The following is a 17,376-nucleotide window of genomic DNA, read 5'->3' on the forward strand; positions in this document are numbered from 1 at the left end:
TCACCGGCGAAGTTCGCCGGTGAAAAGGCCAGTATGAAAGCAAACCGGAGAACTTCTTCTCTTTAATGACGTCAGAGGTCAATTTTTTCTCTCCCAAAGTCCCCTGTACCGAGATTCCGCGCGCGATAGTTACAAGCTCAGCTGAATGCTATGGCCAAGTAGATACCCTCGAACATAATTTTTTTTTTACTAACAATATTTATATAAAAAGCAATTTTTACATGTACAAAATGCGCTAAAATATAAAAACAAGGTGATATTGTTTGTTTTTTCGTAATACTTCCAAAATATGTTGTAAATAATTGTTTTTATACCTTTTGTAATATATGTAAGAAGTAATGTTTACAATTTTCTTTCGTATGTTCTGCAATCGCCCGTTGACTTTCGCCGGGGAAGAAATGTCAGTGCGAAAGGGTACATTTATTTCTTCGCCTTGGAAGTGAGGAATGCGAGGCGGAGAAGTTCGCCGGCGAAGTTCGCCGGTGAAAAATGAAGAGGGCAGTATGAAAGGGATATGAGCCAAACTGAATTACTTAGCCATGTCCATAGTTTAAACAGGGGCCGACCATTCAGTAGAGGGGATGGGGGGGGGGGTTCTGGCTGCCCAACTGTTTAAATAAACGTGAATAAAAACTCAAGAAAATGATTATCTTTTTTCTTTCTTTCTTTTTGCATGGCCATGCAGATCGAACCCCTCTCCTGTCGTTTTCAAAACCGTTCCGCAGTTGATGAAATTTTCAGTGTTATGGTTGTTGGATTTTTCTCTTTTCATTCAAATCAACTTTTTGTTGGGGTGGACTTGTCCTTTAAAGGGAATTTGTAATCAAGCAAAGTGGTCATGGTGGTTGTAGATGAATTAAGATCATAGACTGGGGTTGAGACAATAAGGAAATGTCACAAAGTGGGATTACACGAAGCTCAATATTTACACAGTTTTATGGTGATATCGTCTTTATGGCCATGAAATTAGGTGGCAGCATTCCTGTTTGGCAGAAAACAAGCCTTGGTTTGAGGGAAACCGCTATTTACATAAATGTTGCAAAATATTATTCATGAAACAACAACAAACGTGCACAGTCATAATGTAATCAATGCAAACTACATTTGGTCTTCACTTATACCGGATGCGTGGGGCGGGGGCGGATCCAGGATTTTCCAAAGGGGTGGCACATTTTTCCGAGGAAAAATTTGACAAGGCTTTAACCTCCCCCCGGCTGTCAAGTAAAAAAAAAGTAATGACCTACATTTTTTAGCCAACCCCAAAAAAGGGTTTTAAATTACCTTAACTTAGAACCCTTTTTTTCTTGCTTGTTACAAAATTTCTCTGTACCAAAATGACCTTCATTTGGTAGTGACATCTGTTTTTTTTTTTTGCTTGTCAAATTTCTCGGTAACAAAATGCCCTTCATTTTGTAGCGAAGCCCCCTTTTTTTAGCTTGTCAAATTTCACGGTCTAACCCCCTCCTTGAATAAAAGATAGATTCGCCCTTGGCAAACTTGTTATAGATATTGTGCACGGTGATATTATTAGCCTTCATGAAATGACGCTTTATCAGCCTGTCTTTAGTATGATTATAGATTTTTTAATCTCAAACGATTAAAATCCAAATACTTTGAAACTTGAAAATAAATCTTTAGGATTTAAATTGCTTGGCTGGTCCGCGATCAAGTTTAGCTATAGGAACTACTTTGGGTTCAATTTTAACATGCTTTGATTGTAACGAATTATTTTAAACCTCAAAGTAGTTTACATTATAGTTTTAATATTTTGAAATAACCTTAAGGATTCATTTTGTTTTCAGAAATTGCTTGGGAACTACAATTGATCTAAATGTATTAAATCCTTGCAAATTGGTCTAGGACGCTGGACTTGTGGAAATATATGGGCAAGTAACCCAACATTTTTTACAAAATCATGTTGAAAAACACTTCCATAACAAATTATTATTATTATTATTTTCTTGTAATTCTGGAGCCAATTTCTTGTCCATTTGATCCTTCCCTGTTTGCATGTCATAGTAGAGGTGTTATTGGCTCATTGCCTTCGGTGAGAGAGAGAAAAAAATGCATATGAGGCATTGCATTCGGTCGAATTCTATTCGCGCAATTCCACGCCTCATTGCGCCACTGTGAATTGTAAATGAGTATAGGTCACTTACTCATTCTCATTATATTCATGATTCCCAAATATTTGCATTATCATTTCAGATCTCAAGGGGGAAATGTCATTTCCCCTCGTGCGTTGACCTTCGAAGGTATTTCATTTGTAAGTGTGCCTCTATGCATTCATGGTGTAACTCTGCTATTGTTCGTAATAAACAAATGAAACGGCGATCTTTACTTCCGCACACGTAGGCAAAATTGTATAGTTTTCTCAAGATCCCGGATGCCACAATTATTCATCTACTAACCTTTTCCAAGTAACGTGAATACGCAAAACAATTATTCTTTTCAATTAATTGACCTTGGTGTTGGCGACATACTGCCTGATCTTAGAAATAATATAAGACTAGAATTACCTCACAACCGTTTATGTATGCCCCTGTAATCGCAATAACGCCATTAATGATGTGATAACACTCAAATAAATATAATAGATTACTATTACAGCTTGATAAATTCATGCATTATTATATCATCATGTTGAGGTATTTGTAAAAAAAAACCTTGAGATATGGGCTGAAATCTAAGAAGAGATGCTACACCACAAAGCAATTAGTCTACCCCAAACGGTCAGTCTGTTGTGATTTTTTTTTTTGTAAATCTTATTTTGGAAGTTAGAGTTTAAGGAAAACGAAATTCTGGACATAGCTCTTGTGAAAACAGGGCATCCAAATAAAAAAAATACCCCCCCCCCAAAAAAAAAAAACCCAAACAAATCAATGCTTTGACAATTGCAAAAAATCATAATAAGATTGTATTCCTTCACGTATGTTGTACAAACGGGGAAAGGGGTTAGGGGCGCCACTCCGCCCTCCCCCTTGCAGTTTTCCGTCCCTGTTGGGGAAGGTCTACAATAATGTAGAATGGATTCAACCACTTGAAACTTCTAAATCTCAATTAAGTGCTTGACGTCAAGTTTGCTACTGTTACGTTGTTTTAATTTAGATTGGCATACATGCCTGTATTTGTTTTTCATTTATCCAATGATTTTTTTATATCACGAATATTTGATTTAGATTGGCACGCATTCACCTATTTTTCCACTGGTTTGTGTTGGCGTATGTTGAAGCTGTCACATTATTTTTCTTTACAAATAACATGAAAACATTTGGGTGGGCACGCAGTTCATTATCTTAATTAAGTGCTCAACGTCAAGTTTGTTATTGTTACGTTGTTTTTTAACGTTGTTTTAATTTAGATTGACATATATGCCTGTATTTGTTTTTCATTTCTCTTTTACTATACAGTGCGTCCCACAAAAAACGAAACCGAGATTTATCGATGATTTATCATAACTTAATCGCAAATACAATAGACACATTACCTACCATTTTAAAGCTTAGAATCTCCTCTTTCATCTTAAATTACGTAGATTATTTCTCATTCACGCATGAGTGAGCAAAAACAATTTGAAAAGGGGATATCTGGGTTTTAAAAAGAAAACCACATTTTTACAAAGTTCAATATCTGCTCTTTAATTTGATACCTCAATTACAGAAAATGGTCAAGAAATAACAAAGTTCTGGTTATTTGAAATAAGGCTTGAATTTCAATAATTTCATAAAATGAAGAGGTTTTACAGGCTAGCGTTCTAACTCACTCGACACTCCGTTTTGTTGACGATCAGCCATGCATTAAGTCTTTTGTTACCGTGCGATAGCTTCAGTGGGAAACCGGTGAAAACACGTTTATTTAATGAAATTATGGAAATACAAGCATCGTTTCGAGGGATCATAACTTTTTTACTACTTGACCATTTTCTGTGATTTAGGTATCAAAGAAAAGAGAAGATATTGAACTTTTTACTCATATGATTTTCTTTTTGAAATTCAGATACCCCCCGCCAAATTAGTTTTTGGCATCCTTTCTTCGAATTGTTTTTGCTCAATCATGCGTGAATGAGGAAAGAGGAGATTCTAAGCTTTACATTGGTGGGTCATTTGTCTATTTTATTTATGATTAAGTTATGATAAATCATCGATAAATCTCGGTTTCGTTTTTGACTGGGCTGGGCACGCAGTGCATAATGTTGTTTAACTTTGAAGGGAAAGTCTTCCTCAACAAAAAGTTGTCTTGACTAAAACAGGAAATATGAAAATTAATATCAAACGAGCATAACGCTTATAATTTCATTACAATCTGGTGGGAAGCTAATAAGAAATTAGTGGCATTTATTTTTTTAAGAAAAAAAAGTTATATGCACAACACGTGGTTTTTTTAATGAAAGAGTCGACGACGGTGTCTCACACGCAATGTCTCGTATGTATTTGATAGTATGAATAATGCAATAGGTATATTTCCAGTTTTAACAGATTTAACAATAAGGAATTTCTTCATCGAATCATTTCGATACTTTAGGAAACCATGATAATAATATACTGATTTATATAGCGCAGTAACTTTGTGCATATATTCTACTGCGCTGCAATTAAGAGCTAGTGAAATGCTTGAGAACAAATTTAGAAAAGGGGAAAAAGAAATTTATGGAATTTATTTTAACAGATGGGTGTTTAGTTCAAGTTTGAACGTTTCTACTGATGGACAGGATCTCATTGCATATGGCAAATCATTCCATAATTTCGGGGCTGCAGAGGCAAAAGCACGATCTCCCAAAGTTATCTTTGTATTATGAGTGGGGATGATACTTTAAATAAAAAAAGTAATAATAATAATAGTGCGTGGGTGACGTCATGATTTCCTTCATAAACCGACCAGTGCGCTCTTTTCGCTAAGGGTATACATGCAGTATATATATTTATCTTCACATTACTAGGCAATAAATCAAAGCTTTGGGAAACAATTATGTTTTGATTTAAAAAGATTGTTTGGATTTTACAATACCTAATACATGTGATATGTGAAAGTTGTAAAGATAATGGATTTATTTTTCATGAAATTATCCTCAATTAAGCACGTGATTGAACCAAAATAGGCCTGACACTTTTTTCGATCACGTTCCCGTTTTCAATTACAAATTTCAGTTTCTCTTTTACTGTTTTTAACGCTGCCGTACAGTCGGGGGGGGGGGGGGGGCAAGAGCTACCCCCTTCAATAAAATTCACGACCAAGAAGAAAAATACAGAAAAGGAAAGGAAAGAGAGAAGGGTGAAATATGAGATTATTTTCTTAACATTAGGTCGAAACCTAAAAAAAAAAAAAAGAACTTAAAAAAAAAATGTCGGAATTTTTTGCTCGCTTACTCTGCTCGCTCGCAACTTCGTATTGATTTTATGCGATACGCCACCTCTATCCAACTCATTTTTTTTATCATTACGCCACTGCTATCTCACTAGGGGCAGGGCCCTGCGAACGTTTTTTGGTGGGGGGGGGGGTTGCTGAAGTAAATTTGACAAGCTAGGAAAAAAAGGTAGTTTTGATCATTAAAAAATGACAAGCAAAAAAAAAATGGGTTTCTGATTCAAACACTAAATCTTACTCATTTTCCACACATTTCTCCAATTTGACACACCTATCAGAATTCCAGGGGTGCTGTCTATGGAAAATAATACACGCAGCACCCCCTGGGAAAGTCTTGGGGGTTCGTCAGCACCCCCAGCACCCCGTTTCTCAGGGCCATGAATATGGCCGGGGGGGGGGGTCAAATATTGAGAAAGGAGTCCACACTCAACAAGCCCTGCTTTTTAGTGGATCCCTCCATTTCCTCAACATTTATTTAAATAGTAAAGATGAATAAAAGAAATTGTATGCAAAATTCTTTATCATGAATAGTCTACAGTTATTATCATGATTATCTAGTTCATTGTAAATATCATTATTAATATGGTTATATTGTTTCGTGTCTATTGTAAATATTCATTTAATCTATGTCATACTGTATATAGCTGCATATTCATTTATATTTTTGTAATGATTTCTTTTGCTGTTTAATTGACTCGAGTTGAAATGAAAATAAACCAAACTGAAACTGAATATATTGCTGTAAAAACGCGTTTAAAGGGGTGTTTTTTTTTTTTTTTTTTTTTACAGTTTTGGACGCGGGCCGCGCGTGCGCTCGTTAAGGGTATCAAAACACCGATTTTCAAAAATAAGGGTGGTTTTGAAAAACTGGCCAATGGTCAATCGCGGGGTCAAACGTATTTAGGGCATGTTTTTTTTCCAAAACTTTTTTTTCTAAGACTATCCAAACGTGTTTAGGTTATGTTTTTTCCCCAAGCTTTTTCTCCGGGGCTTTATTTTTCCTCCTCGTTTCTGAAAAGAGTTCAGGTTCTTCTTGATTGTGGTATTCTAACCCTAACTGCACTGGGGGGAGGGGGGATATGCAATACCCATGAATATAGTTTTGTCTATATTTATATATATATATTGTTAGCAAGAAGACAAATCTTGTTTAGGGGTCATATTCTGGCGACAACTTGTTTAGGTGCCAAAATATGTTAATGAGGCTCGCAAATAAACTTATTTAGGGGTTATTTTGCACACAGAGAAAAACTCGTTTAGGGGTGTTTGGAAATTACTTGGTCACGCGTGTGTACAGCAATATATTTGAGGTGGGGGGGGGGGGGCTATGGACATAATACGGTAAATGGCAGTTGTGACGAGTTAAAAACTTAGTTCGTACATAATTCAAATAAAAATGACAACCCACACTATAAAAATATTAAGGGGGGGGGGAAAGGGATCAATCACACTTTAAACATGTTAAAAGCGCAGATGAGTGATAGGTTTTTAAAAACACTGGGTTGGGCATAAAAAGTTTTAACATTAATTCTCAAATAAGCTGACAATAAGGAACATAGGTAAAATGGAATAAAAAGTGTACATAATTATAAGGCATCGCACGTCTGATAAAAAGAATAGAAAGAAATCTAATTGATTACCTTGGTCTTTTATTTGATGTCACTAACTCGGATGACAAAAAGATGGTAAAGATCGACCTGAATTGTAACTCGCAGTCTGCCAGCGGTTCTATCAAAATGAACAATTTCTCAATGTGATTTCATCATAAACACTTGATTTAAGTATGGCCGTGATCCTTGTTTTGTATGTTTGTTTTAATGAAAGGATCGTAGGTCCGCCCTTAGCTGTCTAGTAACAAGTCGACGACCAATCAAAAGTAGTTTTGTTGATTAAAAGCGAATGAACAATGCAGTCACGTGAGAGAGAGAGAGAGAGAGTGAGAGAGAGAGAGAGAGAGAGAGAGAGAGAGAGAGAGAGAGAAGATAAAGGGGGAGGGAGAGACGGAGAGGAGTGTCGAATTTGCATTAAGCGGATATGATTTAATTCCGAAACGATTCGCTATATTTATCTATTACCCAATATCAATGATGACTCCATACTATTATACAAAAGTAGAATAATAATAATTAATAAAAAGAACAAAGCTACACTTTGGCAGATGAAGGCCAAGTATGTCGTCAATTCATAGACCACTAACTATAGCGGTTATCCATAATATGATGCATGGGTTAATATATTTTTAACAATTACTGCAAGCGCAAATCGCAAGCCGAAATGTTTGATAAACTGTCATGAAAAGGGGGTTTTAAGTAGTTTGTTATATATAGAATTATAGAGGTATACATAACTTACCAATCAAAATGCGAGCGCGCAGCGCAAGTTGATACTTGATTTTTGGTTAATCCATACACTCTAAATTACAGGGATTTAAAACAAGTCCACATGGACTGTAGTTAGGGACCAATCGAATTCCGGATTTAGTTTGAATCCTTAAGATTCATTTTTAAATCTCGAAAGATTTAAATTTAAATCATTTGAGATTTAAATTTAAGTCGTTAGGATTAAAACTAAATTCAGAAATCGATTGGTCCCTAGCTACAGTCCATCTGGACTTATTTTAAATCCCTGTAATTTAGAGTGTACAGTTGCTGCTAGATGGCCGCCATGAACGTACCAGGAGGAAATGCATAAATGGCATGTGCAGTTTAGTATAGGTAGATGAATGATAAAAGAGAGCATCCGAGGAAAAAGTTTTTATTTTGCCAGCATTGATGCGTTGTGGTGTCTCCGGCGTCACATCATCATCATAAAAGGAGGACAACACAGCTGCTACAACTCGCCATTCTACCAGCATTGTGGCGTTGCGGCGTCACATCAGCATCATGGGGTTGTGGGGGAGGGGGTACCTGGAGTACACCATTCACCTTAAAATTTTGGTGATTGAAGAATATAACGTGTTTTCATGAGGCATACATGGTTATTGAACAATGGAATAGATTGCTTTGATTTTTTAGACTGTTTTCACATGACTGTCAAGGAATGGAAGCAATGTACCATATCTTGAGTACACCCAGGTAAAAAAAAACCAGTTGAAACCAGTCGAAATATTAACTTTTGATTTTTCCTCCTGTCTTTCCTCTTCCTTTTCTTTTACCTTCTTTTCCCCTATATTTTTGGCTCTGCCAGTGGGGGGGGGGGGGGGGGGGAGGGGGGCTCGGGCCCACCCCCTGGATCCGCCTATATGCAATTGGTTGGTATAGAGTCGCCTGTGTCACTATAACATCATACAAAAAGGGAAACAAAAACTAAAATTAGTTCGTCAACGACTCTTGAGTCCTGAAGAGGCATTAGTTTCCATCATGACTATACAATTTATATAGCCCCTAATTTGATTATAATACAATAGTTACAATATTGATGCATTAATGGACATGACAGAAAGCGACCGAGGGCCTTGGAACAGTTTTAAACGTAGACGGATAGCCGCTGAGCCAAAAGTGGGGGCCCACGATGCAAATATACCACAATAAATTTTCCGGGTTTTTTTTTGTTCATGAAAACGGAAAAAAGTAGAGAGAACGGCTATTAAATTTTGTTGGGGATATAGTAAGCAAAACTTTAAATGGCATAACAGTAATTTCTTAGTTATTTACAAGATGAATTCTCGTCAGGTTTATGCAATTATTTTATTTTCTGTATTTATAAACTTTTTTTTGTTGGGATGTGCTTAACCGTTTTGGCATCGCGTCAGAACAAACCATCTATCTTTATTTTAATTTGAATTATTCAATTTTTCAATTCACAAAAAACAACATTGTTTTTCTTCCATTTCACATATTTCTACGTTTTTCGTAAATATAAATTCATACAAAAATCAGTTTGTTATGAAGTACATGCTAGGTTTAAAGAAGAAGGTAAACAAGTGGAACGCCTCTGGCAGTCTCGCCTGCATTCACGCGATTTAATATAGCAGCAGTGCTAACTTTGAAAACTACTATAAAATAATCATTCACAAAAAGACCATTCATATAATGACATAATACCACGTTCATTGACCATAAATGACACTTGAACGGTAACTTAAGACTTGTCAACTACACCCATGTCCACATTTCATTCACTCTATCCATAAACTTTCAAAGTTATGAAGGCAATTCAACAATAACCCCAACATGGCCTAAGTTTATTGACCTTAACTGACCTTTGACCTTGGTTTTGTGACCTGAAACTCACAGGGGATGTTCAGTGATACATGATTACTCTTATAATTCAAGTTTTATGAACTAGATCCATAAACTTTCAGAATTATGATGGTAATTCAACAAATACCCCTAACTTGGCCAAAGTTCATTGACCCTAAATGACCTTTGACCTTGGTCATGTGACCTGAACCTCAAGCAGGATGTTCACTAATACTTGATTAACCTTATGCCCAAGTTTCATGAGCTAGGTCCATAAACTTTTTTAGTTATGATGTCATTTAAAAAAACTTAACCTTCGGTTAAGATTTTGAAAATAATTCTCTCAACATGGTCTAAGTTAATTGACCCTAAATGACCTTTTTCCTTGGTCATGTGACCTGAAACTCAGGCAGGATGTTAAGTAATTCTTGATCAACCTTATGTCTAAGTTTCATTAAATAGGTCATTATACTTTCTAAGTTATGATGTCATTCAAAAAACTTAACGTTAGGTTAAGATTTGATGTTGACGCCGTCAGAAAAGCGGCGCCTATAGTCTTGCTCTGCAGCTATGCAGGCGAGACAAAAACTAATAGTCCGGTCTGTTAGCGTAAAAAACACCCTACTTGTGGACACAGTGGACAAAAGCATGATTTTTTCTCCAGACCTTTGTTTATGTATAAGAATTAAAAATGGGGTATGCTCCAAAAAATCTGGCTGCAGGAACAGTGAAAAAATGGGTGAAAATGTCAGAATTTATGAGTTTAGATTGGTCTGATATATAGACTAGCGCTAGTGCAAAACTCAATAGCAGTGCATTATTTTGCATTGGTTTAGTTCTTGAATTCAGACCCTTTTTGAACAGATATTCTGTTTGTCCTCACATCTCAATGCACTAAATATCTGAATGCAGATGCTAAACAAGCCGAAGGGTGGCGGTGGAGGGGGTTGAATGTTGGTGTGTATGTACATATTTTGGTATTGGTGTAAAGATGTGCAAGACACATTTTTTGCATGTGTTGCCATGGTAACAGTGTATTATGGCAAAATAAGGTTACAAATCTTGCAGTTAGAACTACTTCCTCTGTTTTCATCCGATTCTCATGAAATTTGGCACACACATTGGTCTTGAGGTGAAGATGTCTAAGACACATTTTGTGTGTCTTTCAGAAATTTTGTTGCCATGGTAACAACATAACATTTGGTGAAAATTGGGGAAAAAACCTTACAATTCAAACTGCTTCATCAGTTTTAAATCAATTCTCATGAAATTTGGCACACACATTGGTATTAAAGTAAAGATGTACAAGGCACTTTTTGTGATTGTTTCATAAATTGTGTTGCCATGGTAACAACATATTATATGGCAAAATTTAGGTAAAAACCTTGCAATTTGAACTACTTCATCAGTTTCAAACCAATTCTCATGCATGATATGGCTCACACATTGGCCTTGAGATAAAGATGTGCAAGAACCTTTTTTTTTTCATTTGTCAGAGAGTGCATTGCCTTGATAACCACATATAGCCAGAAATGCAGGGAAAACTCATCAATTGTGGATCAATCTACTTCTCAGTTTTCAGCCTGTGCTCAGAAAAGTTTACACAAATATTCATTTTGGGTAAAGATTCACATTCAGTGTTAAAGGGGAATCCAGCCTTGGTCATAAAATGTTGTGTGGAAAAGGAGAAAAATAAGAATGGTGAAAGTTTGAAAGCAATCGGACAAGCAAAATAAAGTTATGGCTGCTTTAAAATTAAGATCCCTAGGGCTACTAGTATGTAGATTTCAAATTGATAATGGGTAAGTAAATTATGACAAGGGGTGAGGCCGCAAGGACAACTTTCCCATTGGCCTTGTACTTTTTTTTTGGTTTTCTCCTAAATTTCATTGGGGCCGTAATATAAACCTGTTAGTATAATGCTTTATGTCCTCATGAAAGAAATATACAATTTGAAGTAAAACTTTTGAAAAAGACATTTTAGTCAATTAATTATTTCTGTACATGGAAGAGTGGTCCTTCCCTTACATCATTATGACATCACATGTGCGGCCAATTTGAAGTCTTCATGGGTATATAGTGATTACCAATGTTTACAACTTTTATATATTCACAACTTTCTTATGGTTTTTCCGATATTGTTCAAACTTAGACCTATTGTCTGATTTTTTCTTTTCCTCATAAAAACAAGTGTTTATTTGGTTTGGATTCCCCTTTAACATCATAAAATAGCGCAGGGTATTCATGGTATTAATCACCTTCAATAATATTTATAGGTTCTTTTTTTTGGGGGGCGGAGGAGGTCCTTAAAAACTGACAACTTAAAAATATAGAAGGTTAAAGGACATGGCCATTGGGAACTTAAACACTCTTTTTTTTTTTTTTTTAAATTGCCACATAAAGAGTAAAAGGAAATAATTACAACTAGGGACTGACCCCCCCCCCCAAAAAAAAGGGGGGGGGGAAGAAAAATCCTTTACACTTCAGCGTATTAATTTAAAGCCTAAAACATTCTGGTTTGATAAAAGATCATTTCCGGTGCCCAATTAATCAACGTTTTATTTATCTCCTTCTACTCAGTCTTTGTTCATTTCAGTGTTTACTCTGACTTTCTTACATCACTTTTTGCACTTTTTGCACTTTAGAGCTTTACCATACCTTCTTGTTTTGTTTCCTCCCCCCCTCTTTTTCTCCATCTCTAAGTACATTTTTTTTGCTATTTTAATTCATTATTATCTAGCAACAATTCGTCCCTTATTTCACGAAGTGACGGATGAGCGCGCAACTTTTAAAAAGTTAGTTTTGAGTAAATCGCGTTCAAAGGTTTAGACCTCAATCTCAACGTCTTCCACGTATTCAGGGTGGATAAATGTCATATCCTCGTATTGGGCATATTCTGGACAATATTCAAGTTCAATCATCTGCACTTTCCTTTAATATTTAAGAAGATAATGAGCTGTAAGCAGAACCATATTTTCGTGAAAAAAAATATATTACGGTTCGCGCTTAGATTTATTTTCACGAAGTGACGGATAGTGCTCCGCGCGCATAACCGTCACTTCGTGAAAATCCGAAATTCAAGGACGCGCTTCAATTTTTTTTTACGAAGTGACGGGAAGAAGCTTCGCCTTAGTCCCGCGTATAGCCTTGTCGATGCAATTCGATAAATAGGGTCTAGATATACATAATTTCTTTATTTGCTATTGTAAGAAAAATCAATTCCAAATGTCTGATCAATTAGGCCTACATTTACTTCTTTTAATTAAAAAAAAATCACTTTAAATACTTTGATTTCATTTTTCAAGTAATAACAGGAAGACCAATAGACACACGTGTTATAATTAGGCCTATTTCATTTCAATATTATCTTCATTTTTGAGAGATGAACTCGATCTGATATACGGAAAATTCCTAACAGGATATGAATAAAATGACTACAAGAGATACAACACATTTCGTCTTTGTAATTCTATGTTTGAGAAAGGAATATTAAGCACTGACTCCGTTGGAGTAGAAAATGCGACATTACAAATATTTGTCAGTTTACTAACCTCCCTACCCCCCTAAAAATATGAAATTCCAATTAAGTTTCTTTTAAATGTTGTTTATAATGTTAAAGGTATTCTCTGTTTAGGCCGAGTTAGCTATTCAAAATTATTCTTTGAGACTTAATTACTTCGAAAAAGGTATAAAACTAAATGTGGAACTAACTTGTCAAAACGGCAACAAGAATTGGTAATTTATGACTGATTGCCACCCACCCCCCCCCCCCAACAAAAAAAAAAGAGAAGAATAAGAATTTGTCAAAATAAAGTGAGCAAATTTCGAGTACAACCACTCTTGCCCCCTTTCTCTTTCTCTCTCTACTCAAGTTTTCCTTTATCAAAATAGTCATGTATTCTCTCCTGAACATCATATTAAAATACCTTTTTCATGCAAAATAAGAGTTATGACTTGTCATAAATCATTGAAAATACTAACTATATATATAAAAAAAATCCACAAAGTTAGCAATGTAAATAAATTTAGAAGAACTCTTTTAATTTTATAACATATGAAACCATAGCAGCAAGTGAGAAATAGACAAGTAAAATATAACTTTTTTTCATATCAATCATTATGATAATGGTTATGCTTAATAGATTCATTAAAATATCAATTTCATACAATGTTAAAAATGGAAATATATTTTTAATTCAATAAATTATCGGACCATAATCGCTAGTGACAAACACAACGACATTAATAATTATTATAATGAATCTAATATTGCACTGTGAAATGTATAAGAAGTGAATTATCAGGTACACATTGACAGAATTTTGTCATTTTATACATTAAATAAAACTTGAATATATGCAACAATATATTTATTTGTATATCATGCCCTGCTTAACACAATCAGCAATCCTAGTCTGTGAATGCCACATTTTTGAAATACAGAATTGCTAACAAGTACCAAATTCAATAAGTTACTCTACATTAAAAAAAATTCCAATGTCAAATGAATAAATTTTCCATCACAAGAATACTGGAATATAATCAATGCTAGTGGTGCAGGAAAGTTGTATTCTGTATGTTTGTTTGTATTGACATACACATATTCAAGTTAAATGGTATATTTCTTTTCCATCACAATAGAAGTAACATAATCACCATTACTTATTACATTCACTACACTTAAAAAAAAAAGAATGTCATAATTAAATCAGTCGACACAGTTGCCTTGAGAGTTATTTCATCTTTTTACACTGTCAAGTACTAAAGTCTACTAGTGGTAAAAGACAACAAGTAAACCTTTGAATAAACAATTACATGTATGAACTAATGAAACTCAAACAAGGAAATATAATTTGAAATCAATTATTTAACTTCATATCAAACAGGATCATTTAATAACAAATTTATAATCAAAATCCCGGACAGCGTCAAAAGCAACAAAAAAAATGCAGTAATAAAAATACGAATGACTAAGTAAATTTGTATTTTTTCCATCATTCTCAAGTTATTGGCTAAATACACTCATCAATACATTTTCCAATCAAACACTTGTTTTTTTAATAGCAAATTATTGCCCGAGTCCAAAAACAGAAAGATACATTAAAATACACCTTAGTTCCAACTCTGAAAACTTTACAATAAATTGTCACGATTTTAGCAAATAACATCTTTGAATTAGTGGGATCATGTACAAATGAGTTAAATTCTTACTACAAATATACAGACAAACATGTGCTGCAGTGTATCTTTAACCTCAAGCTAACGTAAAATGTCTGCTAAAAATAATCATGTATTATTTCTTTCCTGAATATCATTCATTAGAAAATTCTGGAATAAAATGATGACACATCAGCTGTAAAACTGCATAAACCAAGATGGCACCAAGCAAAATGAAAACCTGCCCAAAAAATGAACGAAGAAGGGTAATTATTCTGCATCCATATGTGGACGATGTGTATTCATAAGCAATTAAAACATGTGATAAGGATAGCAGATAAATGACTATTCTGAACTTTATATTTGACTGTATATATAAAACATATTTGAAGGAGTTCATAATTATATCACTGTAAGAGCACAGACTAGTTCAAGCAGCATGGTTTCTTCATATAATACACTGCTATAAAAATTAAACTAGATTTGAAAATCCTACCAAAATTAAAACTAAACTTATGTTGAAGTCAAAATCACAAGAAAGTTAAAACTGGCATTAGTTACCCAGCTGGAAACTAAAGAAAAGTTAAGTGAGAGCCTTAAGGCCATGAGGCAGAGCCACTTCCTTCATACTTTTCACAAGTGTAGACAGAGTTTCATCATCAGAATCACAGTCAGAGTTCTCAGAAGATGTTTCTAGTTTGGTTACTTCAACAATTCAAAACCAGGGCACACTGTTAAAATCCAGTCACTACCAATTCAACTGTCATGTCACCAAATCATATCACATCTGTGGTGCTCAGGGAATTATCAATGACCCACCTGACAAGCATGTTGGCTCCTGGATTCAACCTAAGTATGTAGAATTTAAAAAAATTATACAAATCAACTGTTTGTTTTCAAATTTCGAATTTGTAGAATTGATAGCAGACTCAATATTTTAAATTGCCCTTACCAAACAAAACCTGCCCAGTCAGTATGGTACTACAAGATTATTAAGATTATATTTATACACTTTATTTACCACTGATACTTACAGCAGTATATTCCAATTAAATGTTTCCAATTTATAAGAATGTTTCAGCTGAAAATATAATCACATGTCAAATTTCAATGCTCTAGAGCAGTACACGACGCATTTGTCAAAATGGGAATAATGTTCTTTTACAACTTAGAAATACATTTATATCTGCTAAGGGCTAACATATTCCCAAATTAATATTTTCTGGTTATTATAACTTTGAGTAAATATATTAATTATTTATAGCTTCATTATTACTAGATTTGCAATTGAAATTAATTTTGGTAGTGAGTGCAAATGAATGGATGGCTGATACTGACAGGATGTCATGTTGGATTATAACACTATGAAAATTCTCACCTGAAATTGTATCTGACCATCATCATTGTTAAATAGCGAGTTTACTGGTTCCAGGACTTCCCTAATTTGTTCTCTGAAACAATTGCTTACTGTATATACTGCATCTGAAAAGAAATGAAAATATCTTCATCATGATTATGATCAGAACTGAGGTGCAGTTTATTTATGTAGATTCTTTCATTTTATGTAAAATGTCATAGAGATAAGGGCGAAGGAGTGACCACCAAACAACAAAGTTAAAGCTCTATCTACATTAGATGTAGATTAGCTGACTTTTGACTTGAGATGATTTATTTAAAACAGAAATCTCCAGTATTCCTCAGTTTAGCTAAAGACTCAACTTATTTGCACGCATGGGTTGGCCACTAACTTAACTGAATTAATTCATGATCTCAGCATTCTCACTGTCATTTATAGAAAGCCCCCCCCCCCTCCCCTGAGGAGGAAGACAATATGATCTACGTATTTATTTCTGATTTTTTTGTGGAAATTTATTGCAAATACTAGGCACTTGTGAAGACAAGTTAGAACATAACAAGTTAACATTGGACTCTTTTGGAGTCCAATGGCATTGCAATTCGTGTAAATTTGTCTAGATCTAGGCCTAAACTAATGCCCCTATATGATTAGTTTATCAAATCCTCAGCCTTCATTAAACCTGTTTAGTCTTGATTAATGTTGGAAAAAAATTCTTACCCTTATAGTTTGACTAAACTCAACATTCAAGTTCAATTGAGGACAAAAAATGACACGCAATACTCCATTCAATTTTCACTGACACGAAAATAAATATGTGGGGCAATGTATGGAAAGATTGGACGTTATTTTAAGGGGTTTTGCTATCAGAGACGTTTAAAAGGGTTGAAATTACTCGAAACGACTTTAAAAGCTGCATTACATTTATTTCCTTTCTTACATTTACAAAAACTCACCATTTCATGATCTTCGGCTGTTCCAAACTGTAAAAATTTGCCTTCCGTCACTTCGTGAAAAAACTCTTGAGTGATAAAGCGTATTCGTTTATTTTCACGAGTGACGGCTGCTTATCCGTCACTTCGTAAAAACAAGAAATCCTTAATCTGGGTATTTTCGTGTGTGCACTGTTGTCATAGCAACGTAATTATACATTTTTGTGATCTGAAACTTGTTGAGGTTCGAGGTATGAATTAAAGATCTCCAAAAATGCAAAAAACTCAAAATTGAAAAAAATGCGATTTTTCTCGTATCCGTCACTTCGTGAAAACAGGGACGAATTATTCCATTTTGAATGCTTACACCTACACTGAAATATAATACCAT

General features: G+C 34.7%; 1 long non-coding RNA gene across 1 annotated transcript; it reads right to left on the minus strand.

The window, feature by feature from the left end:
- Positions 1-13,563: 13,563 nt before the first annotated feature.
- LOC129260170 (uncharacterized) lies at positions 13,564-17,111 on the minus strand. Its single transcript, XR_010296789.1, has 3 exons — positions 17,010-17,111; positions 16,078-16,181; positions 13,564-15,548 (listed from the first exon to the last, which is right to left on the minus strand). It is a non-coding gene; the product is annotated as an uncharacterized LOC129260170 (long non-coding RNA).
- Positions 17,112-17,376: the final 265 nt, after the last annotated feature.

This window comes from Lytechinus pictus, unplaced genomic scaffold (genome assembly GCF_037042905.1).
Source record: "Lytechinus pictus isolate F3 Inbred unplaced genomic scaffold, Lp3.0 scaffold_20, whole genome shotgun sequence".
Classification (NCBI taxonomy): Eukaryota; Metazoa; Echinodermata; class Echinoidea; order Temnopleuroida; family Toxopneustidae; genus Lytechinus; species Lytechinus pictus.